The 27,061-nt window shown below is 41.5% G+C and overlaps 1 protein-coding gene across 1 annotated transcript in view; it reads right to left on the reverse strand.

Moving 5' to 3' along the window:
• The window catches only part of ITGA8 (integrin subunit alpha 8), a 361,437-nt gene that overhangs the window by 223,084 nt on the left and 111,292 nt on the right, over window positions 1-27,061 (reverse strand). The gene's annotated exons all lie outside the window — the stretch shown is intronic.

Raw genomic sequence — 27,061 nt, forward strand, 5'->3', positions numbered from 1 at the left:
CTTGAACCCACACTTCTGGAGTGTAAATTTTTTCCTGCCTTTCCCCTCCTATACTTCACCCATAAAAAATTTGATAACTATGATTTCATGCAGGTGAAGTGAATTTCACTTTTAAGGCTTGAAAGTTGTTTCATTTTCAAACCCTAAGGTTTTACAGTGAAGAAGTGGAAATGAGCTCTCGGAGATTGTGGGTGTGATTTTACATGTGTGGGGTTTTTGGGCACTCAGGTTCAGAAGCTGGCTTTTTAATACTGCTGAATGAACTCCAAACTGAGGATTGCAAGCTATCAGGTGAATGCCATAAAATGAAATGCAGTCTCTGTAGGAGGTAGTTTGTCTTTTAAATTTTACATCTGCCAGTCGTAATAACATCCTTGTAAACCTAAAAAAATTTCAACGTTCACGTTATTTTGTCTTTAAATACAAAACATAAATTAAAACCCTATTCTAAACCCTTTAGTTTATTTATTCATGTCTTGCAGAATAAGCTATGAATCCTCAGCATGTATAATGACTATAAAAGAGAAACTGTAATTTCCTATGTAGTTAAATTTTTTCCTGAGTACTTATTGCTTATCTAATGTAGTTCCATAATCTAATTATTACATTTCCAAAAGAATGTGTTGTTTCAATAACTGAGCTCTTGATTAGATATTTCTCTTGTAAAACAATTCAGAACTTTCTGTTCTAATTTTTTTCCTACAATGTAAGACTGCATAGATTGCACATCTAATTGGACATATTCATGTTTTAGCAGATTTCAGTTTTTTCTTCAAAAAGCATTGATCCTTGTTATTATTTAAAATATGTTAATATTTTGTAGACAACTTTACAGCTGATTTAGACGGGTCTGTAAAAAGAACTGTAGCCCTTCATGACAGCATTATGCTTTGGGGACCCTGTGGGAGGCTGGGAAACAAGACCATGGGCTGCTGGGACCACAAGTCTGCTCAGACAGACCTTGCTCCCAGTTGGGCCAGAGTGCTGCAAAGGCTGGGAATGGTTCTTGGACACAGGAAGCCTATGGGCAGCATAAGAAGAGCCTGGGTTTGTTAGCTACAGTATGATCCAAACACAGTCAGGAGAGATGAATGTGTGGTGGTCATTTATCCCTGACTGTGGAATTGGCTTGCATGCTCCAACATGGGTTTTGGTTTCCCGTCTTGCAAAAAACACAGTGTATGGCAAGACAAAGAGGACTGGTCAAGCCATACATCCACAGCTCACACTGGTAAGAGACTTACCAGTCTGGATGCAGGAACTTGTTTCAAGTCTGATTATTTAGATGTTGCCTAAGGACTACAGAGCCCTGCTGCTTCTTTCAAATTCCTCATTTTCCCTTGCATAAAAAAAGTTCAGTCCTTGAAAATATGTGGTGGAATCTTCCACTCCAAGCCCTCCTTGCTGCAGCTCTCAAGGGATGGCCACTGCTCTCTGGCTTACTGATTCTTTATCTAGAGGGAAGCTGTTCTGAAAACACTGCTTAATAAAAACATGACATCTATCATACATAGTAAAAATGAAATAAAGGGACATCAGAGAGCAAACATAAACACTCCCACAGACCTCCCGCCACTGTAAAATAATTTATGGGGTTGGAGCTAGACTGGCATACTGTGCCTTTTAATGTTCCAAACTGGCTTACCAGCACCTATAGTTTCCTCGACTGTTTGCACAACAGTCCCAGCTCTAGTTTCAGTTCAATAAGTTACTTTATTTGGGCCCTGCTCTTAAGAAAGTCTCAGATGTGGTCAACTCTCCCTCACTGAATGGAAAATTGTGTTCAGGTATATCAGAACAGCCATCATTAAGCTCACTTTAAGCATTGTGGCTTTTTACAGAATAGTCCCAAAAGAAAGAGTTTAACTGTTACCACTTCATTTTTTCCTTTTTGAAATGTCTCTCACAAATCACTGCACAACAAAAATCCATTTTACACAAATAAGCCCAAACAGAACAAATAAAAATAGGCTATGTACAACATTTAACATAAACCCCAATACTCATCTACCTCTAAATCTGTAACTTTATCAAGTCATATGTGAAACTACAAAACTTTCCATCTTTTCTCCTACAGGTGGTACATAATACTACACTTTTCAGTGGGGCCCACATTTTTCTTGCCTTATGAGATTTTTTTAATGTTTTTATGGCTCTCCCATTCAGAGTTGTTTTTTTTTTTAAAGAATGCTAATAATAGGTCCCTTAGAAAGTCAAGTCAATAGGAAAAAACCTGAATGGAAAGAGCAAAAAGAGGGTTTCCATTACTGTAAAAGCCTTTTCTGAGGAACAGCTCTTAGTCCAAATGAGAAAAACTCAGGCAATAAGTAGAGGAGTCAGTCTGCATACACTAAGTCCCTAAGAAGATACAGCTAGATGTGGTGCCAAAGAAATGTCTATTATCTTCTTTTACATGTAGAAAAGTTTATGACAAAGAATGAAAGGAGAAAAGTGATACAGAAAGAAGGTGCTGGTGGCAGACTGGGCCCCCAGAACAAGATTACTGGTGTTGCAGTCAGAGATTCACAGCAGGATAACCACAGAGTATATCAAACATTTATGCTGAAGAATTTCTTCTCTGCTGTTTTTTGACACCATCATTGCCATAGACTTTTTTTTCCCACATGAACACAAAATCCATCAAAGGATGTGAGAGCAAAAGGTCAACTGAAAGCACTCCTACACTTGAGTGATAAGTGGTTTACGCTAAGACACAACCGAAAGGTGGTTCTAATATATAACATAATATTGGGCTGTTACGAACATAAATCTGATGGATACACAATGAAATGCTCATTACAAAATCTGCATCACATGAATGAACTGCTTTTACTTGAATGCTCTTTCCTAGCTGTGCATGTCTATTTGTCTATTAAAACGAAGGGTGTGGCTGCCCTGAGAAGCTGCACTGCAAAAGGAGTCGCAGTGTGCATAAAACCTGCTGCTGTATCATTGCACATTTTTCAGCACTAACGAGAGAACACTTGAACAAGAGTCTGAAAAGAATTTTGTTCCATTATAAATTCATAAACTTTGAAGCTCAATTGATTCTTTATTCATTTAAATCCACTGCAAAAATAGGGCTGGATCCAGTGTACTTTGGACAGAGGGGGAAATGCATTGGCAACACATCATCTCAGAGAGTGTTTGCTGTGCCAGCAGAGCCTGAGCTGATGGGCAGAGCCACACTACCTAAAGCATCTGGGGAGAGGGAAATATTTTAATGAAGTCACAGAAGTTATGATTGGCAATCTGGATCCAAATCATAAAGTAACCAGTAAAAGCTTTTCAGTAAAATTCTCTTGTAATTAAAATCCCCTACGTTCAAAAGGAAAAAAGAATGTCTTCCTGCATTCTTAGTGAAAGCCAGGATATTGGAGTGTCATTACCTGAAAATAAGTAGGCTGAAATTTTGAAAGCCTCTGGTGATAAATATAAAAGTCAGCTTGCAGTGAGCCAAGACCAGACTTCTTGTTGATAATACAGCTAAACAAAGTAATACTTATTTGATTAAGTGTGGCCTGGAATTTTTTCTGTTTGCATCTCTCGAGTCACATAAAAATACATTGTAAGTTAAAAATCAGAATAATTAAAGTAATGACTATAAAAGTTGCTACTTCTTTTGCCAGGCCATTTGGAGTGTTTTGCAGTAAAATAAACAGACATTGAAAATATAAACACACTAATATGAAAACAACCTCTTAACATTTGAAAAAAGAGCCATTCGAGAAAAACACAAAAAATAAAACAAACCATCAGAAAGATGAAAAAAGAGGATAGAAGCAAAAACTATAAATTATGGACCAAATGTGACATAGCTAAACCATCTCTGGTGCAGAATGTGAGGACAGCCACAAATGCCCAGTAAGATGTTGTCTTTTGACAATGTATAGGAGAGGGGTAAAGCGCTTACTGATGCCATCCAGGGCTAAAACTCATGAGAAAGACACACCTTGAGGTTGACCTCTGTCATTGCAAAAAAGAAGGAAATGAGAAAAGATGAACATTAACATTAACCACAGAAAGTTCCTGTCCAAGAATAAGCCCTAAGTAATTCTGTGACACTAAACACTCTCATGAGCATCACTCATTCACCTTTCTTTAAAAGAGAAACAAGCCTTATTTGTCTCTTCAGTAGTTCTGTGAGGCCTGAGGATCTCACCTTATGAAATATTTAAGCACTTGCTTAACTTCAAGCATTTAAACTCAGGCCAGGCCCAGAGCAGTAACACGAAAATGAGTGTGCAGAGTGAAATGTAACATTTTGTGCAACAGATAAAAACAATGTATTGTTTTGGTACAAACTCTGATAAAGAACAAATTTTTAAAAGGAAATATCAATATTCTGAAATTAAATTAGATCCAGATCTGAGCTTGATTCTGTGTTCTGATACACATAGAGAACTCTAATGAAGTGAATAAATGTCATTAATCTGAGTGTAACACTGAAATTAGAAGACTGGGTGAAGATCAATTAGCTGCCTCAAAAGAGAAATTGAGCTTGGCAATGTAAGGATTGACTAAACATAAGCATGAAATTATCCTCATCACTAGTAGCACCAAAGCACAATAGAGTCTTGAAAGACACATCTGAGCTATGGATAGAAAAACCTGATCAATGGTGTTTTTATAGAAGTTGTTCAAACTTTCGTTAGGAGGAACTTTCACAGGAGGAACACTGGGTACTGAGCGTACTGAGGCCTAGACTGAGTGCAGAGTTTCTGGCTTCAGAGTTTCTAGCTTCAGAAATTTAACTCTTCATAAAATGCTAACAGCACTTTTCACTGGCAAGTACCTGAATGAAACCTTGAGTAGCTTGAGAATACTCAGGCTAGAGTGCAGTGTCAGAGACATCACTGTACTTTTAAAAAGTCCTGAGAGCCTGGGCACACAAAATAGGTTTGCTTCCATCTATAAAATGCCTGAAAGATATTCTATTTGAATTTTACACAGTAAATTATCTATAAGGAGAATTCTGGGAACATTTGATGCTCCATATTCTTCACTGCCTTCATGACAGTTCTGCTTTCTACATTTTAATCCATCTTCCCCTCTTAGGATCACTTATTTGATCTCTCTACCCCTAGAACAACTATGGTTACCACATTTGAGGTGGTTGGAGTGAATTATCACACAGTCTGCCCGGGCTTTAGGCATGCATTAACCCTGAGGGAGGGATGGGGGGATACAGCTATGGGGCCGTACATGCCTCCTTCTTCTGTCCCTGGCTCACACTGTACCAGGAAAAGTGCTCTCAGTTGTGGAGCTCCTGGTCAGAAGAGGTACCCAATCTTGAGTTGGTTAATTTTAAATAACCTCTGCTGAAGAACGGTCAGGGAAGATCTGTTAGGTGACTCCAAGAGATTGGCCTTCTCATGGTTTGGCACAAAGAGAGACAACAATTACAGTAGAATCCCCACATGCCTTGATCCTAAAATCATGGGGCCAAATTTATTCTCAGTGTAGCTGTATTGGCACTAATGAAGTTACATCTGGGATGAATTTGGCCCTTAGCCTGTGAAAATGGAAACCGTATAAATATCTATTGCTGAATTAATGACAATGCTGAGCAGTAAGCAATTTTCCAGTATGTTCCAATACACAGTGGTAGTAAATTGTTTTCCTTCTTTATTGGCAGCCAGCCCTGTTTGATCAGATTGCTAGAAGGTGGGAAGTCTCCAGAAATCGTAGTTGCTATTTGCTCCTCAAACACAGTCTCTTTTAGGGCTGGAAAATCTGATTGTATGTGAACCTGTGAGGTACCAGCAGAGCAGCCTCCCCTGACAGGTCTGCTTTGCACAGCAGCATCCAGACTCAACCACCACTGTTTTCAAAAGGCTGGGGTTGGTGGAGAAAGCAAAACTGATATCCTGATAGAAGGGGAAGACAGGGACTGCTCCGTAGCTCCGTAGCTCAGTATGGATTGCTTGAATAAAAATAACAGTTGCAGAACAACTGTCAGTAGAGAAGAAAAAAAAATCTGTAAGGAGAGAGTCCCACTAAAACATCGTCTCTGCCTGAGATGGTAAAACCTGGAAGAAAACCTCACCTCAGCAAGCAGGATAGGTGGAGAAACACCTGTCCCCACTGCAGCTCCATTTAACCCTGCACTCTTGAGAGCAACACCAAATGCACAACTGGCTTTGCAGGTCTGTGTGAGGTGTAGATGTGTTCATCTCCCTGCCCCAAGTTCTCAGTTTTGGTTGGAAGGGGATCTGTTGCCATCTCAGTGGACTTTTCCACTGAAATCAATTTTGCTCTCATTGCAAGATACTAGGATTCTTTGAGTTGCTGTACAATATATCAAGGGAAGAATAAAATACTTATTCTAAAAACAATTTAATATAATGTTCCCAAATGTTGATGAAAATATGATTTTAGAAAAAGAAGAATTTCTATCCATAGAAAAAAGGTATTCTAATAGTCTCTGTTTTTTAACCTCTTTCTTACCAGCAAAAAGAGTGGCTTCTGTCTCACATTTAGCCTTGCACAGAAATTTCAGCTGGAGCACTGAAAACCCGTAGTATGTGCTGTTGCTTCACAGTAACCATGCTCACATTATTATGATAAAAATGGATGTATCTTTCACAGCAGTCACCATACCTATAAAGAACACCAATGGCAGTAATATCTCTAAAGACCTCAAACAATATAATGAATTATAAACCATTCTAGCTTTCCTTAATCGGAGTGAACCTTTCCAGGTGTTCTTTAGCCAGATCACTTAAGCAGTGTTCAGGTTTATCTACAAACAATGTTCCATTTGCTAGTTTATAGTTTCCTGTCCTTTGCCCTCTTGAAAATGTGAGATTCAAATCTGCTACTTCTTAATCTTCAGGAATCTCTTCCTGACTCTTGTGAACTTCTAGAAAATGTCAGTGAAAGGATTGCAGATGTGCCTCTCCTGAAAACTTACAGATATACATTATCTGGACTTCAGGCTCTGTTTGCTTTTAGTACACCTAGAGTTTTTATAGCTGATACTGCTGTTATCTCTAACACTGGGCAGGCTCTCACCCTCCCTTTCCTGTCTGCAGACAGCTACAAATGAGCTGCTCAACAAATGTTCTGTTTGCTATCACCCAATATCTATTCCTCACTATCATTTTTCATTGACCCCATGATTATACTTTGTCTGGTGTGTATATATATACAAGATCATTTAACATTTATCACGCTAACCACATATAAATTCCAGAACTGGACAGTTGTAAGACATTATTTTATGTGGAACCAAAGTCACTTATCTGAATGATTTGCAGATGTGATCTCAGAGCTACCTCCGAGTGCAGCGGGAGGAATGGTTACTGTGACCAAGAGCCTTCCCCTCCTGCTGGAGAGGGACCACTGTTTGCAGTGTTAGAGCCAGCCTCAGCCTCAGCTGCTAAGTAGTATGATAATCAAGTTATGCAAAGTGGGCAAAAGAATCTTTTGATGGCATAAATAGGAACACTTATTTTCCATTCCTTTAGGAAAAAACGAGCTAATGTTTGTGTTTGGATGACTATAAAAAGAAGTACATGGTGGGTTTGAGATGCTTCCATTGATGATGACTCTGTCACTTCATATTGAGGTTCTCCATATGATTTCTGGAGCATGTTGGAAGAGCTGACAGTGCCCTAATTGCTCAATAAACGAGTTTAATGATGTCAGTAGCAATAGGATTATTTTTAGTTTGTTTCTGAAAAGGCTTGATATATTTTACCCTCCTCAGCAGTTTCCTGGAATTCTGCATCCTGGATTTCTACACAAAATGTAGTGTATTTTGTATTTACTACCTCCTTTTCTTGTTTATTCTCAATATTTTGTCTGTTCCATATCTATAATAACCTGCAGTGTTCAGTGAGGATGGAGAATGTAAAAAGCGATTAGTAAGCCTAAAATTTTGTCTGTTTTTTAAGAGGTATCTTAAGATATAGTAGATATATTTAGCATACATTATAGGAACTAATTTAAAAATCATGACTGACAAGTAAAATCATTTCTACTCATTGTGACATCCTTCTTTGTAGTTGCCAGTCCAAAAACATCCCTATGTAGAACTACAGTTCATTGTTTTCAGGTAGGCATAAGCACCAAAAGCCAACTTATTTTATTTAGATAAATGTAATGAATATGTATTTATTTCCATACCTTCAGTGATGGATGTTTATTTGTGCAGCAACAAAGTAGTGATTGCCAATATGAAATGGACCAATTGATGTAACTTGTGTGCAGCCACACAGCAGACACGAAGTAAATCGCGGGGGTAATATGACTGTCCTGAAAGGACTGACATTTACAAGAACTTAGCCTTTAAATGTTCAGTAGGTGTACAGTGGGATGTCATCACATCTTTTCATTTTTCTAATTTTGTTCTGCAGGGTTCTCCTTTGAGAGAACCTTGCTTTATACTGGGTTTGAATAATAATTACAGATGTGTTGCCATCTGATAAGTGACATGGTTTACGGATTAAGGAAAAATTTATTTTATAGTAATTAAAACGTAGTAAAGTCAAAAGATTTTAAAAGAAGTTGACTTGCAGTCTCATTATACGATTTTTTGCAGTTCATCAAATTTTATATTCATGCAGTAAATGTGGCTTTTTCCATACAAAAACAGCAACAAAGGTGGTCATAGCCCATCAGATAAACCTATTTTTCTCCAGAAACACACACCCATGACTTTGCTTCAAGGTGTCTGTTTCTCCCTGACAAGAGTCATCTTAAATTTCATGATAACAAATACGAACTGTGTTTTACAGGTAATATTTAAGCACGGACATTTGATGTGGGCTCCCGCCGGTTGCACTGCGGGGCCCGCACACTGTTATTTTCGCTGTTTAAAATGACCGAGGTCCTTACCGCCCATCCGGAGGGAGAGCAGGGCGGACACTGCGGAGCCGGGGCTCGGCCCTCGCGTCCCCACGGCCGGGGCTGAGGGACCCGCCATGCCGGGCACCGGGGGCGGCGCGGCCGCCGGGGGGCGCTGCAACACCGGCCATGGCGCGGCCGCCACGGCGCTGAGGGCGGGGGTGCGTGTGGGGCTGGGCTGGGCTGGGGCTGGGCTGGGCTGGGCTGGGGCTGAGGCTGAGGCTGGGGCTGGGGCTGGGGCTGGGGCTGGGGCTGGGCTGGGGCTGGGGCTGGGACTGGGATGGGCTGGGCTGGGGCTGGGCTGGGGCTGGGGCTGGGACTGGGATGGGATGGGATGGGCTGGGCTGGGGCTGGGCTGGGCTGGGCTGGGCTGGGCTGGGCTGGGCTGGGGCTGGGACTGGGATGGGCTGGGGCTGGGCTGGGGCTGGGGCTGGGCTGGGCTGGGGCTGGGTTGGGGCTGGGCTGGGGCTGGGGCTGGGCTGGGCTGGGCTGGACTGGGCTGGGCTGGGCTGGACTGGGCTGGGCTGGGCTGGGGCTGGGACTGGGGCTGGGCTGGGGCTGGGCTGGACTGGGCTGGGCTGGACTGGGCTGGGCTGGGCAGGGGCTGGGACTGGGCTGGGCTGGGCTGGGGCTGGGGCTGGGGCTGGGCTGGGGCTGGGCTGGGGCTGGGCAGGGGCTGGGGCTGGGGCTGGGCTGGGCTGGGCTGGGGCTGGGGCTGGGGCTGGGCTGGGGCTGGGGCTGGGGCTGGGCAGGGGCTGGGGATGGGCTGGGCTGGGGCTGGGGCTGGGGCTGGGGCTGGGGCTGGGGCTGGGGCTGGGTTGGGCTGGGGCTGGGGCGGGCGCCCGAGGGCAGCGCTGCGCCCTCCTGTGCCCTGTCGCTGGGCGGACAGAGCCGTGTGCCCGCAGAGCTCCGCCGGGGCGGTGCAGGCTCCCCCTGCCCGGGGGTGGGCGCAGCCCGAGCCTGGTGGCAAAATGTAGGCAGAGGCAGGCACCAAGGACAGCTCTGGGCCTCAGGGCAGGCATCCCGTTTTGTTGGTTCTGGTTTGAAGATAAAAGCAAATTCTTTGGTCTCACCGAATCCATTTAGAAATTATTTTATAGCTTAACATAGAATGTTTGTGGAATTGTCAAGGTTGAAAGGGACCTTTAAGGTCATCGAGTCCAACTGTTCATCCAGCACTACCCCTGTAACCCCTAAACCACTAAACTAGATCACCCAGCACCAAATCTAGGCGCCTCTTGAACACTTCCACTTCCCTAAACAGAGTTAAGGGGTGAGAATGGACCTTAAAGATCATCTGGTTCCAACCCTCCTTGCCACGGGCAGGGACACATCCCACTAGACCATGTTGCTCAGAGCCCCATCCATCCTGGCTTTGAACACTGCCAGGGTTGGGGCATCCACAGCTTCTCTGGGCAAACCTGTTCCAGTGTCTCATCACCCTCACAGTAAGAATTTCTTCCTAAAACCTAACCTAAATCTCCTCTATTTCAATTTGTACCCATTACTCCACATCCTATCACTACAGGGGAGGTGCTCTAGTCCTCTTATCAACTTCATGACCCTCCTCTGGACTTGTTCCAACAGTTCCATACCCTTCTTATGTTACGGACACACTTCTGTGGGTTTTTTGCCCTCCTCTGCATTTTTATATCTCACTCTTTCTTGCATTTTTTATTTCTACTCTCGAAGCAAACAGAGAAAGTGCTTTCTTCTGGTTTGTGTGCACTCTTTAGATATCGTTCCAAGTATTTTTATTTACTTTTTTTTTTAATTCCGCATATTTCATCTGTTTCTTATTCAGAGTGAAAACAAATACTTGAATATTATGTCAGTTCCTCTCAACTCTGCTGTTTGACTGTGATTACACAGCACTATCTGAAACATCCTTGAGGCAGTGAAGTGGCTCAGAAGTGCTGTTTACAGCCCCTGACAGAGGCCCCGTTCCTCTTACAGCCCCATTTCCACAGCTGACTAAACCAACCACAGCATAAAATGGAGGTTGGGGTCATTTGTGCTACCATCCTGGTCAAACTATATGTGGTCCAGAGTTAGAGAATTCTGACTTTCTGAATATTGTATTCACCTCCGAGAGTGAGTTGAGAGACCCACTAGTCCTGGGCAACTGGCTATAGCTGTCAGCTTGGTTTGTGGCCAAAGCTGTTGTATATCTTTTTATTTTAAATGTAACATTTAAATATTATACATAAATATTTAATAATTATTTTTTTGCCCCTGAAACTTCTTGAAATAGCATGAACAGGTAGAAATGAGATCATGTGTTGCTTGCTATTTCTAATATTTAGGTAGTTCTGCTGAGTCTTTACTTTAAGCTGCGCCAAGGAAGCACAACTTCATGCTTTCTGTAACTGAGGCTACCTTTGTGTGAATTAAAATATTTTTATTGATACTACCTACCTGCCATGAGTTACATCATCAAGGGAAGAGCTACTAAATCAGAGTAAACATTTAGAAATATCAAGTTCTGGTGTTTCAATTCTGATTTTTTTCTCTCTTTCACAACAATCATAGTATCAACTAGAGAATCCTGAGAGCTGTCCCTTGAAAGAAATCTGAAATTTCCTACAGTCAGGAAAAGTTTTCTACTTATGTTTTACATTGGAATACCATGTTATATTTGCTGTCTCTTTATGGGGAAACTGTACAGGTGACTGGAGAGGAAGTAGGACTAGACCTTGAGAAGCAAGCTGGAGCAGATGAGTCCGAAGAATAGCCTTGAAGAGATGAAAATTTAACTAAAAATATTAAGATCTTTTCTTCTTTTTCCAACTTAATATTGGCATGTGATTAACTCAGCAGTGTGTGATGCTCATGTATTTGATAACCTTGCGAAGAAGTTGTATCCATTTCCTATGTTTGACTGGAGTCATGGGGCCTTATAATGAACAATATGGAACTGTAACACAGACCAAGTGCTGGGAGGTGGGTGTGTGCATTAGGTGTGTCACAGTGCCACACTACTGTGATGGTGCAACTTCCAGATGGGAGCTGGCTCCTCTCCTGCCAGCTCAGACTGCAGGCAGAAAAAACATATGTCTACCTGCACTCCTCTGCCCAAAGTCTCTCCAATTTCCCTGACAGTAAGCAAATGCATTATCACACAGAACATATGGATTGCCTTGTGCATTCTGGTTCACATTTGTGCAAAAGGTACAAATTTCCATATATTTCTGGTTCATCTTTAAAACAGCAAATCTTCAAAGTTTACTAGCTGAAGCTCAGCTTCTAAAATAGACTGTCTTGCTGCTGATTTGCTGGAGTTCATGTGCATTTTCCTTCTCCTGTAGTGTCTGGGGAACTGGTACTTCACTTGTTTGAAAAGGCTATTTAGGAACCGAGCAACAGTGCTAAGGTAATATGAAACCATTTTTGTCTTTCGTGCTGAGTGCAATGCAGCATATGGGTTATGCTATCTTGTGCAATGCATGACCACATACTAATATACACAGAAACAAGCTGAACTGGAATTCCAGTTCCCCACACTCCCATCTGAGAAACACAAATAAAGCCCAACAGAACATGATTTTGCCCTCCTGGCTCTACCAATAACCATCCCACATCCTCTAGAAAGTTCTTTCAGAGTGCATTTATAGGATAAAGTTTTCCCACTAAGAATTGCTGCAGGAACATTCTTATTGATCAAAACAAGAAATCAAGTGGCTGCTGCTTCTTGAAAAACATGAAGACATTGTTGTGAACATTGCTATAGTGTTTATAGGGGGAAGAAAAAAATAGCAGCCTTTTAGAGAGGTTTAACTCGAATCCCCAAGAGCAGCAGTTGCCTCCAGCCTAAAGCTGATGTCGTTTTTGATCCTAAGCCTTGCAATCTGAAGCTATCCTGTGGTTCTGCAGTTGTGTTTGTTTTGGAAGACACACAACAAATAACAAGAGGAAGGATACATGAGTTAGCACAGAGAGCTACAGGGAAAGTTGTTGCAGCTCCAAGGAGGGGAGAACTTTGTGCATGTGGCCTCTGAAAACCAAAAAAATGTCTGTAGATAATATTTGCTTTTTCTACACTTCCTTGGGCAAACAAAAATAAAAGGCAGAGGGAAATGAGGTTTTTTAAAAACTATAGCCCTTGGCTACTACAGATCAGATACTGTTTTAGTCATTTGATCTACTGAGGAGGAGAACAGAAAGTTTTAGCCTCAAACTCCTAGAGAAGGTTGTAGAGCAGACAGGAAATCCGCACTGTAAATGGGAATCTGTTGTAAGCTAGTTGAAATGTTGAAATTCTGTTCTGGGGGAGAAAAAATATTAGCCATCTGAATTTGCTTCCATCTCAGTTGGATGAAAAGTTAGAATTCATACTCCCCCATATACCAAGTATTCCCCAAAGTTGAGTTCTGGGAATACCAAAGTGGCCTTATCAGAACATTTCATTTGAGTGAAGTCACAGCATTTTGTCTTGCTAAAGTCAACAGACTTTGTTTCAGCTTTTGATCTGGAAGTTCTTTGACACAGAGAATGATGGAAACTTGTTCTTTGGAGGATGTGTTGCTCCCTGAAAAATCCCATGAATTGTTTTTTCAAGGAAGCTGGGGCAGAACTAGTTAATTGGAATCTAACTCTGCAATGACAGGCAGCTTCATAGTAATCCAAAAGCCACTAAAGCATTCTAGTAAGGGGCAGTATTAAGAGTGGCAGCTGCTTGAAAATCCTTAGTGCTGGCAAGGAGATCAGTAATGACATTTTATATGTATATATCTACATATATCTATATAGCTCTGTATGTCTCTCTATATCTTTTTTTCTGCTACAGTATCATGAAATCTATTGAAAAACTGATATATTTTTCAGTTGCATTTTAAATAAGCATGATTAAGCAGAAAAGGTCAAAGGAAGCTAGTACCTGGGCAATTAATTGTGACTAGTCACTCGTTTTAAGTTGAAACTAGCAGTTGTTACCCTGAGGTCAACTCCTTTAGAAAATACCAGGATAGCTTTGCCAAGCAGCCAACAGCCAGGGTTGTGGGATGAAAATAAAAGTGTTACAAGAAATAATGATGAAAGTATTACAAGTAGATTCAGTGTTCATCAGTTCAGTGTTCATCAGTGTTCATCAGTGGGAAGAAGGTGAGAAAGAGGCTTCAAGGGAATTATAGAGACAGCAAGCTAAGGAACCTGCAAGCAAGGAAGAACGGGATTCTGACTAAGAACAAGTGAAAGCCCGTTATCTTAGCCCAAGAAGTTAATCACTGCTAATTTTCATGAAAATAAAATCAGAGGCAGATCCAAATATTCACTAATTATTAAAGAGATAATTAAAAAAGGTTGTGTGACTAAGTGCAAGTGAAATTTCACAGGTGAGTGGGTAAGGGAGAGAGGGACTATTTGCCACAACTGATAAAAACAAAATGCACAGAACAAGCAAAAAAAGAAGATTGAGGACAACAGTGAATAACTGCAATTGAACTCTTAGTGGAAACAGACTAATTTCATGTTCTACAAGCGAAAGACATGAAATATGTGCTCTATTATCTGATCTGATACCAAGAGGAGGGCAGTTATTTTAAAGGAGATTCATATGGTTGATAGCAAGAAAGGAAATAAGGACAAGTTTAAATTAAGACATGGGAAACCAGGGAGTAACAAAATAACAAACGCTGTCAAGGAGATGGACTGGATGACCTTGCAGGTCTTCTCAATCACATGCTTCCTGGACTCCTTATGAAGAGAGCAGTCTCTCAGTAGCAGATATTTAAGATATCACATTAGTAGCCAACTTCAGGAGACTTGTCCAGCTACAAACAATCTGCTTTTCTGCAACCTCTTTGTAGTTTTAGAATAATGAAGTTACTAAAATGCAGCTCTGAGTTTCATCAAAGCATGTCTTTAAAATACTGGCAATAAGCAGAGGTGCAGCTTTTCTCTTCTTATTGCCTAAGTGTGGTGGTATCTGAGTTGTGAATAATTTTGGTGTTTTTCCAGCTGCTTTGTGTGCTTTTGGCATAACAGGCATTACTGCTGGAAAACAGAGCTGCGCTTCACCCCCTAATTTCCTTCTCTGTTGGGCAACCCTCTCACTCAAACCCCAGAACCTGCACAAGAAGAATTTTAGAATCCCCTTTCAGGGAGGGTAGGTGGCCAGAAGGACCCTTAGCCAACTATTTCTGTCTTTTATTTTCATGCAAATGCCAAAGTGTTTCAGTACAGTGGGAAATGGTCTTATTAAAACTCATGTCCAGCTCTGCACATGTGTGGACTAATCAATAGTAAAGCAAGTGCTTGTTCTCTCTCACCTGCATTAGCACCAGCCAGAGCAAAGGGTGATTCTGTCTCATGGCACATGGTCACCCTCCATTTAGAGGGAAGATCAACTGTTACAAATAGACAGACTGGGTCAGAGGCTTTCAATAGCCCCCATGGCCTGACAGAAGGTGCAGCTCCCAGACTGAAATTCACTGAGGTGTAGAAGGCTGCAAAGCAAACCATGCACTTCTAGGACTGTATACTCTGAAAGCCGCGCTCTCCACTGTGGTGTAAGGTCAATGCCAGCACCAACATGTCTTGCCCAGTGAAAGCATATGTAGGATATCAGTTGACATTGGCACTGCTGTGTGTTATTAATGATAATGGCACCTGTGGTTACTGACACCATCCTCTGCAGTTTTCTCTAGTTCTACTATCATCATCATCATCATCATCATCATCAAAGAACTGAGTACCAGGCATGTCTTCTAATGAAGGAAATACAGGAAGTGGTAGACCAATGAAGGACAACAGGAGTGTAGCATCGGTTTCCTGCAGGAGCTTGTCTCTGTTTTGGTTTAAACAACAGACCTTGATGATCTGAAAGTTGTTTTTCCAGAACCCTTTGGAGAGAGAGGTTTTGTACTAACAAACTCCAGACAACGACTCCAGGTGATGTTTACTAGTCCTGTGGTGCATTGACTTGCTTGTTAGTGTTTGTAAACTTCAGTCAGTTCCTCCTGGGTCTCTGAAAAGCTGCTACAGCCCCCCAGTGGTGCAGTTGACACTCAGCTCCTCCAATCTGTCCCTTGCTGGGACAAATCTCAGTAGTAAACTAATTTGAAACCAAGATCAACTATCAGAGAATTTGTGAGCAAGATGGAGGCACAGGTTAATCAATCTGTTGCAGATAGTTTGTCCAGCTTTAGCTTTATAAACAGTATGCACTCTGCTTCCCACCACTGTGTGAGGGTGTGGGAGACAATGTGTACAAACAGAACTGGAAAAGCCCTTGATATATACTGTCTTGTAATTGAGTATGTCCTAGAGAGGGAAAGAATAAACATTAGCAAACAATTCTGACTTTCTCCTAACCTTTGCAATGAAATCATCCTATAATTTATGGCTTGATTTTTTAAATTACTTTTTATTGGATGAACAAGCTCATGTGTGCATAAAAGTTCATCAGTCAAGAACACACATATATAAATATATATATATATATATATATATATATATATATATATACACGCACACATAAGTCTTAAGGACTAGGAAAAACAGGCTCCTTTTTTTTATTTTATTTTACCCACAAAAAAAAGCAGAAAGTCATGAAGAATACCTTGTGCATGAGTTGGAATTCAGACAAAAGTGGAAAAAACCTGCTCTTTTTGTGTTTTATGGCAGTCTGGTATCTTTTTAAAGTTACATTTTTTGTGTCAGCACTCAGTAGATTTTAGGTGAGATAAATGGCCCATTCTTTTCTTTTTGCCTCCTTTTTTTCCACTGTAGCATCTGGGACCTTAAAACTAGAAAAAAACTCCAAAAAACCCCCCTTGTGATTTATCAGCCCTAATTGTATTGCAGTGGGGTTTCAGAGAGGAGATCATTAGCACACCCAGACATAAGGCAGATGTTCCAGTGATGACATGTCAGCAGAAGGAGTGCGTTTCTCTTTTGCCTCCTCCCTCTTTCTCATTCCTTATCTAATCTCATTCCCCTCAACACATTTGTCATTTATATCGGTGTGATGTTTGCTGGTGGGAGTGGAGGGGCAGGAGCAGCTCTGGCAGCTGTGAATCCAGCCCATGCAGGGTGTCCTCTGCTGTGCCTGGCCATGGCACATCAGCACACAGCATAGTGTGGATCAGGATGTTGACAAGGATTAATAAGGCTGCTGTGGATACACAGGTGAGTGGCTGTGTTTATGTGTCACACCTGAGAAGACCATCCCACCACAGTTAGTAAACATCTCAACTGCTGTCCTGGCTTCGTGTCCCAGCCCTTTCCATGAGGCCGTTTATTTGCAGGCTGCCTGGGTGGAAAAGGCTCAGAACAATTTAGTTTCTGCAGCACATTTATTTAAGCAAAGTATTATTTATGAAGATTTTCCATTAAAAAAATAGATGTCCTCTGGCATCAGGGAAAGCAATAAAGGCTCTAAATTATGTTCTCAATTCAGAATTAATCTGGGTGACTGGACAAGGGAGTAAAGAAAGGAAGAAACTTGAGCTTCAATTTGTAAAGAAGCATTTTTCCCCCAGCTACCTGGCAGTCTATGTTGAGTAGGGTAGAAGCTAGGGCACCTCTGAGTTTGTAAAGGTAAAGAATAAAAAATTGTGATTATACTTAGAATTTTAAAACATTTTCTTTAAGAAAAAATTCCAAGGAACAGAAAAGACAAGAAAGATCCCAAAAAACATCTTGATAAGAAATATTTCCCAAAGAAAAACCAATGGAAACCCAGCCAAATCAGGATCCTTAGAGCATGGTTATATATAAAATCCTTCTCCTTCCCCCCTTAAACCTATGCTGCATGCAAGGTTTATTTTATTCTTGTCATGGTAAATAATTACATGGCTGCTTTCCATTTTAGGAGTAAAGGCCAAACTTTAAGTATGATTGCAGCAGTTTTGTGTCAGTATGTCTGTACGCACAGTTATAACACTTAACACATTTACAACAGAGATGTCATACAGAGGCATCCTATCTCCCACTACATTTTGTGTGTTTCTAATATAAGGAAGCCAGAAATGGGGCAAGCTAGAATGCTTATCAACTTCCAGTTTTCAATTTCCCTTTCCTTGTTCATTAAGAAAGCTGTGGAAGGCTTTGAGAAGAGCAGCTGCTCTCCCACACCAGTCAAGATATCCACAAAGACATACTCATCCTCTTTCTTCCAACCCCCACCACATGTGGAGAGAAGGAAGGTTTTGGTAGCAGCTCTGACTCTGTGATGACAAAGGGATGCAATTTTCTTTTCAGTGCTCCTGAGTCTTTTATAGCTTTTATAGTATTACCATTAAAATCAGTGCCTCCAAAGAGGAATTCTCTTTTACATTTGACAAACAAGTCCAAAATTAACTTTTTGTAGCATAAATGCTCACAAGCTTTTCCTGCTCTCTTTGCACACCACACCACCTCCCTGAATTATTTTCTTCAGCATTGGTTTCAGAACAATGCATTTCCCATCTAAATGCATTTCTTTAAAGCAGAAGAGACACCCACAAACTCAGGGCCCAGACATGACTGATCTCGGTGGGGCAACCAATCTCCTGCTAGGCAAGGAAACAGGGTTGTCTTTATCATTGGGACTGACTAAAACTGTCACTGTCAGTGGTACACGTTTTCTAAATGTGGGTAAAATGTAATGATTTATCCCTTCCTTGCTGGATGTCACCTCAGATGTCAAGAAAAGATTCTGCATTAACTGTTAGGGTTAAGTTAGTACCTCAAAAGGAGGTTGACATGGAACAGTTCCATCTGGAATAAATCCTGTAGTTTCCTGAGTAGCCCTGTGTTCTCTGTTGCTAATGGCTCTGGCTTCACATTAGTGTGTTAATAGTGCAGTGTGGGTAACATATTTTTTTGGTCTATCAAGAAACATTGATGGGAAATCTGCTCTTGTGTACCTGCATCTCAAAAATGAGACTATAAATGTGTTTGATAAAAGCTGCAGCAGTGATGAAAGGCGGAGTTCTTTAAGACATTTGATTTTGTAGGGTTCTTTGACTGCAAAGTAGCTTCAGTCAGAATCAGTGTGGCTCACATTGGGTGGATTACCAACTAAATAGACAATATATGACAAATTATGATTTAGAAGCAGGACAACATTGGCACTGAAGTGTCTTCAATGAGTGAGTGTATTTCTAGAGGTATCCAATTCTGCTCCTGTGTTATTTAAAGTTTTTTATCAATAATTTCATAGGAAACACAAGCATTACTGTAATACTTATATAAAATACTGATATTGATATAACATTGATAGCAAACTCCCTGTTCAAAAGTAAAGTGTAAGAAGAGGAAGTAACTGCTGTGTGCTGAAGTAAAATAAATATGGACTGCAATTGAGACATGAATTTTCAATAGTGAGGACAGCTAAATAGCTGGCAAGTCAGAATATCTCTCAGATGAATTGAATAATTAATTCCTGCATAACTGGATGCTCAGGAGATGCAAATAAGCACCCAAGCATGAAGAATGGCAAAATCCGAGGTACAGCATTGTCTTTGGATTCATCATGATGGACTGTTAGACCCGTGCTTTCAATAGGGACCACTGGATTTGTTCCAAGAGTGAGCAAGGAGATCTCCATGTGTCTGTGCAAGCTTTTCCACAGTGATTTTCACTGTTTTCCAACATAATTTCTCCTCTACACCCATTCTCGTGACACATATAACTACCAGGAATAGCTGCTGGAGATGCAAGTCAAGCACACATGGAAATGTTTGAGAAGTCAGTTGCTAGATGCACGACAGATGTTGCTTGTTTGGAACACTGGTAGCTGTTCTGCTCACAGTTCTTTCAAAAAATACACTAAACATCATCATGAATAGCAAATTCTTTTTTTAATCAATACTTTCACTTTGGTGTAGTTTTGTTCTGTATTAGACACTTCAGAAAGGAAAGAAAAAGTGACTGCAAAGAGAAGTTAGAATATCTCAGACAAAAAAGGGAAGATCCACAATGGGGAATGGTAGTTTTTGTTCTCCACTGAATGGTATTTTTAAAAACAAGTAGAGTTCAATACTTCTCACAGAACCTTGTCCTGACTCTGGCATGCTGGGGAAAAGCAAAACAAGAACAGCGTGCAGGATACTCTATATACAAACACTCTATGCCTTATGAATGGATAAAAATAAATCCATCACTCTAAACGCTACTGCCTCATAGTTTGTTTTATTATCTTCTCTGATTTTCATTATTTTAAAATTGCTTTGTATATGAACTAGCAAACTTACAAACTCTGTGTAAAAAAATTAAGAGGCAATAGTTTTACAGATACCACGTGAATTTAAAATAGCTTTGTAAATTTTGCTTAAATAAATATTAATGGTTTCAAAAATTGAACCTTCTTAAGTATCTGGATGAGTTTCTTCTTTTAAAAACTTATTTTAAAAATAAAAGCAGATGCAGAAAAAACTTAAATATCAGAACAAGAAATCAAGTTTTTGTTTAAAAACAATTTAATGACAAACTACATCAGCTTGGAAAGGAGTGGTTTTGAACTGCATATCATTCACCTGTGTGAAAGAAAAAAAGTCAACCCCAACTCTTGAGAACTGAAGTCAGAGGGAAATCCTAGACATGCAAGAGATGTGGGCTGGATCCTCTGTATATGTACTTCCCCATCGCTAATTTACACTGAAAAAAACCATTTTCCTTTCTTCATTCCACATGCTCCTCAAAATTTGGAGTTGAGCTTGAAGGTGGAAGATGTCACCCTCCAACCTGATACCTGTAACAGGTGAATGAAGTTGTGAGGCTGTGGTGGACTTGGTGCTGCTGATCTCAGAGTTAACATCTGGGCAAAGGGTCTTTACCTCTGCCAACACCCCCAATGCCAGCTGACTTCAGTGGGGTCTGCAAGCACTCAGCTTGTCAGAAATATGTACCAAAAATTATGTACCAAGAATTAACCAATTATAAAATTTGCTGCTACTATTATGGCTGGGGCTTCTTGTAATTAGTTTCAACACAGGCAGAGTTTCTGATGCTGAGATGCTCCTGATGGTGTCCATGAGGCTGAGTGGGTAGCACTGCTATAAATCACCACCCGTGCTCTCAGCAGGGATGCTGTTGGCATCCCTCACTGGAATTTGCACTGGGGCTATGCTCTGTGAACAGCAGCAGCCTGCATCTGTACTTCCCAAGATGAGGAAAGAAATGACTTTGTGGAAGGAACTTCCGCATTACAGGCATTCCAGTTGTTCCTTTGAGCCACAGCCATAACTCTTTCCAGATGTAACCCTTCACTTCTCCCTCTTTACAAGTTTATTTTCCTTGTAAGGAAGAAAAACATGGAAAAGACTTTTGGTTGGTGTAAGCCAAACTGAGATGTACTGAATGTAAAGAATGAAGAAGGCATTATAGAACATCTGACAACAGCCAGTGAGCTGAGTCACACACACAAAGCCATGGAAGTGCTAAACCCCATCAGATGCTTCTGTCTAGGTGAAATTCATCTTCTTGCCTAACATTGCATGGGAAAGGAGTATGCATGTGCTGGTGCAAACACAGGAAGGGAAATCTTTGCCTAAATTTATGGCTTGAGCAAGGAACTTTGTGGCCTCTGTAGCTCCTGCTGCAAACTCTGGGCCAGACTGAAATCTGAAGGTTCTGGACACATCCTGCTTGGGAGGATTTTATCACAGCAAACAGTATGTAGAAGGCTGTGGCAGCTCCACAACTCTCATTCTTCTCTGTAGCTTCTCTCTGGAGCAGGAAGAAGGTACACAGTGAAAGCGCTCAATTTTCACACTTAAATGTTCTTCTGGTGAGAGTATGGTGATAATTCTGAATTTCAGTTAAAGTTTTGGGCATAGGCACATGCCCTTCCAGTCTTTGTGTGAAAAACACTTCCTGCTTTTCATGTCTGGAGGGTCACTGCAGCTGAACCACTTCCTAGGCATGATAAAAGAGTTCCCCAACCTGAGAGCCTTGTCTGACACTATAACTAAGGGCAGGAATGAGGGGACCACAACTGGATGCTATTTTGGCCTTTTTGGTGAGTAACAGCATCGTGGTAAAAGCTGAAGTGCTGATAAAGGTGCTCTGTCCTTTAACTGAAATCCCCAGCCTGTGCTCTCCTCCCAGAGGAACTGTGGATGGACCTGTCCAAACATGCTCACAGCTGTGCTGTTCACCAGAGAACCAACTGTGGAGAGAGAGGTAAGTGTAATCCCCAGAAGAAATTTGGGATTTTTTGGCCTTTAGTCTACTGGATGGAGAAATCATAGCAGCAGTCTCAAATCATTGAGATAGTGTTTCCCCACCCCATTGTACTGACTCCGCTGATGTGGTGGTGTGCTGTCTGCCCCTATTAATGAAACAAAAAATGTGGGTTTAATTTTCCTGAACAAGCTTAAAGCACAGCTTGCCAAGGGAGCTTCAGGCAGCTTTTTTCTGATGTTGAAGGTAAGCTGATGAGCCTACCATATTTGTAAGTTTAAAAACAAATCCCATTGGCAAATTGCAAATTTAAAACCAAAGTAATTTCTGATGCCAGCAACCCTGGGCATGTCCTTTGTGCTGCCAAACGTGGCATCATACCATTAACTTTTTCTTTACCCAGAAGCCCTCCTGAGGCTGTCAGTTTGCAGGGTGGGCCTAATGCCCGGAGCTGCAGCCCGCTAATACAACAGCATAAGAACAGAAAACATGAAAACCTTGACTTATCAGTGACACCAAAATTCATCTTTGAGAAATACCAGGAAAATAAGGTAAGGACATGGGAGCAAGTGAAGACCTTCTGTTGAAGCATGGTGTGCACCTGAATTCCACTGCAAAACATCTCAGTGTGGAGCCTGCTGTTTTGGTAAGTGTGAGATACAGTAGTTCTCTTCCAAGGACAGTCTGAACTACTGATTCAATAATTCACATTTGAAAGAAAACTCTGCACACATAGATGCAGTAGGCAGGGATTATTCCATATTTTATGTCAACACATAGATATCCTACAGAGTATTGGGGTTTTTTTTCCTTCCCCTCACTTCTCTCTTTTTTGGTCTGGTTTATGTTTAGATTGTTATTAAAAACACGTGAAAGCATCACAAACATGAATTTGGCTGCCAAAACTTAGGTTCCTAAAGCCATATGTAGGTATCTAGAGCAGCTGATTTTCAGACATGAGGGTTCAGAGCATGGCAGAGCAAGGCATTGATATACAAATACAGGTGCTCGTTGTAAGTGATCAAGTTTGAAAAATTTTGCCTGGTATATTCAGGAAATTAAACATGAAAATGGTGACTCTCTGAGCATCTGACAAATTAAATGCTTAAATGATCCACAGAACATGGCAAGGCTGTAAACCTTCCAAGATATTCATTGGGGATCTCAAAGAACATAGTTGGAATTCCAGACTTCTTCAAGTTCATTTATTGACAAGGGACCACATTTAGACTAACTGTTAGCAAACCTAAGGCTGATTTAAGAGGAATTTAGGAGCCTTATTCAACAAAGTAATTTGGACCATATACCATTTGGGGCAGCAGCCTGTGGAGGTATCCAGCAGTGCTGCTTCTACTGCTGCTGTCTGTAAATGCTCACGCTTTACTGCACATACTCAGAAGTGTCTCAGCATGAGCACTTCATTGCCAGAGCTTTTGCAACTGGTGCAGAATAACTTAAAGTTTGTGGGAGGCCCAAAGCCACTGAGCCTGTTTAGATGACACCACACATGGGCAGGCTCAAGAAAGGACCAAAGCAGAAAGGGACACTCTGCATATAACAGCATCTTGGCTACTCTGCTCAACCACAAAGCAGTGCAAGTGAATGCTAGAAGTTATTCAACCTTTCAGGATCTGAACAACCTTTATTTTTCAGAAGAGCATAACTGTGTGATGGACATGTCTGGTAAGAGACATATGCTTCAACCTTCTCATGGTATCAGTGTCTTTGATGCAGAAAAGGATGCTGGACACCCGGGAACCACAGGAGAGCAAGCGTCCTTGTGGCACTTAGGGAGAGAGGACCATCCTAGGATGCATGAAAGTCCATGCTTTGGGCCTGCTTGTGCATTTTTGTAATACAGACGATGCAAACTGCTCACTACTATGGGCACAGATCACAACTTTCCAGTCCCAGAATATCACTCCATTTGGATGACTGCAGCCAGAGAACCCCTACAGACCTGCAGCTCTGTAGTCCCACTGCACTGTGGGCTGTTGTGAACTGCAGCATGGCTGAGAGCAGAGCAGGCAACACAGGGCTGAGATGAGGTGGGCACAGACTCTGGCTGCTTGTCTACCCTACCTTGCACACCAGTGCTCTTCTGAAAAGTGGCTTTGAGACAGCACCCAGTGCCTCAGCCCTCAGCATGGCAGGAAAAAAAGCCCAACTTGGTGCGTGCTGTTTCCTCCTTGGCACCAGACTCGGATGTTGCTGGATGGGCTCAAGGGAGTTGCTGAAAAGTAAACCCACAGCTGTCACTTCTACTGGCTGTATAAGACATTGGAGTAACTAGGAGAGATGCCTCGGATTGCCTTGATGGGCCAGATGGCTTCTATTTAGGTATTACGATGCCCAATTTAGGAATCCAGAATAGGAAGTCTGCTTATGGCCCTGGCATGCTATGACCATTGCCTATTATGCTGTTCATAATTGTGTCATTGTTTCCGTATGGTTCTGTTTTATTACATCCATCTGCTGCTCCATATTTTATATTTGAAGTGCAGGGTTTCTGTGCCACAAATTTGCTCAATGCTTAGCACATAGTACAAGCATGCCAACACCCCGATCCAAGACAGTACATGGAGCAACAAGAGCAGACCAGAGAGATGTTTTATATTTGAGAAGGCATATGTGTGTGTGAAACAGCAGGATATGAGTTATTTGGGGATGCTATCCCCAATGTGTACTTGGGTACCTGTGTGAAATGGCAATTAGAAGCTGCTCCTCATGTATCCATTCCATAGCCCTGTGAGAAGCACATAGTCGTTGTATCCTCTCTGACTGGACTGAGCTCAGCCCAAGCCTCCCTGGAGAGGAGGTAGGGAGTAGCCATGGAGTGAGATCAGTCTTTGGGAGACCTGTGGTGCCCATCACAGTGCCAAGAAGAAGCTGGTGAAGTCAGAAGTGGGGAGAGAGGGAGAGCGAGCTGGGGAGTTGGTGCCACTGTAGTGGTGGTGGGGATTTACACCTGGAAGCACAAGGAGGATCTGTGAGGTAGCTGGAGGGTAGACAAGCCAGCAGCCTGCAGGAAGGAGCAAGGTAGGAAGAAAAAGGAAGAGAGTGTAGGGAGGAAAAAGGGAGGCCAAGCACAGAGCCTCTCAGTACTATGGCAGCTGAAGAAGCCCCTCTTCATGCCAGGTCTGGGGAAATGTTGTATGCTGGAGTCAATCTGCATCTTTCCAGGCACTGCTCCTCCTTGGTGCTGCTAACACCCCTCTCTGCCATCTCCCCTTCTCCTGCAAACCTGCCCAGGAGGTCCCTTTTGAGGGACAGTAGTTAAAAACTCACTGTCTCTTTCTGAACATCCTTGCAAAAGACAACTCACAGTTTTTTCCTGCACTTCATTCCCACTCTCCAGATAAAGCATTTTTGAGATAATAAAATGAGCTCAAGTGGTCCACCTAAGATCAGTATATGTTTGATACAACATACCAGCTGTAGTGATGACACTGAGAAGTCCACAACATGTTATGTAAGAAGATTTTCTCTTGAAGACATTGCAGTGAGTCAATGTAGTGGAAATCTAATGGCTTCACACAGATGTTGTTTGCTTAAAATGGCTGGAGGGTCAAGTTCAGGCTTACTTTGTTCTACTAAATTACAGAACAAAGACTTGGCTGGTTGCTTAGTGAAATAATCTGTAATAGACACCATAGGACTGATTTTTTTGTGTATATATGGGCATTAGAAAAGTGGGGTGGAGACTAAACATGCCTTATCCTCAAAATCAAGTAGAATAGATTCTCACCAATCATATGGGAATCAGTGAAAAGCTGCAGACATGTTCACGAGATGGGAGATATCCTCAGCATTTTAAACAAGAAGCAGATGCAGAGGAGATGGCATTGATTATCTGTGATCCAAACCCATTGATAGTGGATGAGCCAATGGATCAAATAATATTAAATCAGCTGCAACCAACGGAGCTGATCAAGATGCTCCAGAAATCTTTGAGGCAAAAGGAATATGTCCAAAGGACTGAAAACCCTTATGGTGTCAGCATTTTCTCTTCTTGTGGGAGTAACTGCCCTGTCTGATCTGTTAGCAAGTATCTTGTTACATTAAACACAAATATCACTGTTTATAATGTCTAAGTGCTTCATTAGTACCATAATATATTAAATGTAGAATTAAAGAAACAGTAAACTTCGAAAATATCAAGCAAGACACTCACTACAGACAAAATTAAATAGGACTGTCATCTTCACTACATCAATTAACTTTTCAATTCCATTGCTGACTTAGTTGTGCCTCCTTCATCTGTTACTTCAGTTAAACTACTTAAAACTGTATATAAGGACTGAAGTTTCCTACATGCATGTAGAAGCTTCTTTGTGTATGTAGCAACAATTGATCAATAAAAACCATCCCGCTTAAACACCACTTTACTCCTTGGGTCTGCTGGGTAAGCCAGACATAGACAGAAAGTTTCCACAAAAGATTTAGTTTTTACTGGTTTGAAAGAAATGCCTTTCTATTACCTTCGGATAGCACAGTCTGTACTACTGCAGTGAAAGATGTCACACAGCCTCAGCAAATACTGAAGTCATTCTGAAACAGCAATGAAGCCAAAAGCTGGAAGAAATTCGTCATGTCTTTACCACCTCCTTCCCTCTCTCAAAGTCAATGAATATGGCCCTTCATTTAAGAATGAGAGAGATTCACAGTTAACTCAACAGTCCTGTCACAGCTGTAGATATTTTTTCTTTTCATTATCTAATTACTAGGGAAATGGTTTTCCTTAAACTTTGCATGAGCAGTGAATCATTTGGCCATTGTGAAAAAAAATATCACTGTAGTAGATCATTAGTCTCATTATTTTCTGGGGTCAAAACTTCTCATATCCTGTAGCTGAGCCTTATTTCCAAGCCATCCCTCCTAATAATCAACCTTCTTGTTGTTCCTGATCTACTCTGTGATAACATCTATGTGTTTAAAGGTTTGATTTCTCCTCTAGAGCCTCCTACTCCTTCTCTCTGTCATTTATAGTTAATGTAGTATCCTGCAGCCTCCTTAACTGCTTGATATCAAGTCCCTTGTGCCCAGACACCTTGTGTTTATGCTTGTACCCGTGGTGCTTGAAGGACAGGACTTCCGTGGT

The sequence above is a fragment of the Manacus candei genome, unplaced genomic scaffold (genome assembly GCF_025592945.1).
Source record: "Manacus candei isolate 608988 ecotype Guabito, Panama unplaced genomic scaffold, ASM2559294v1 h1tg000056l, whole genome shotgun sequence".
NCBI lineage: Eukaryota > Metazoa > Chordata > Aves > Passeriformes > Pipridae > Manacus > Manacus candei.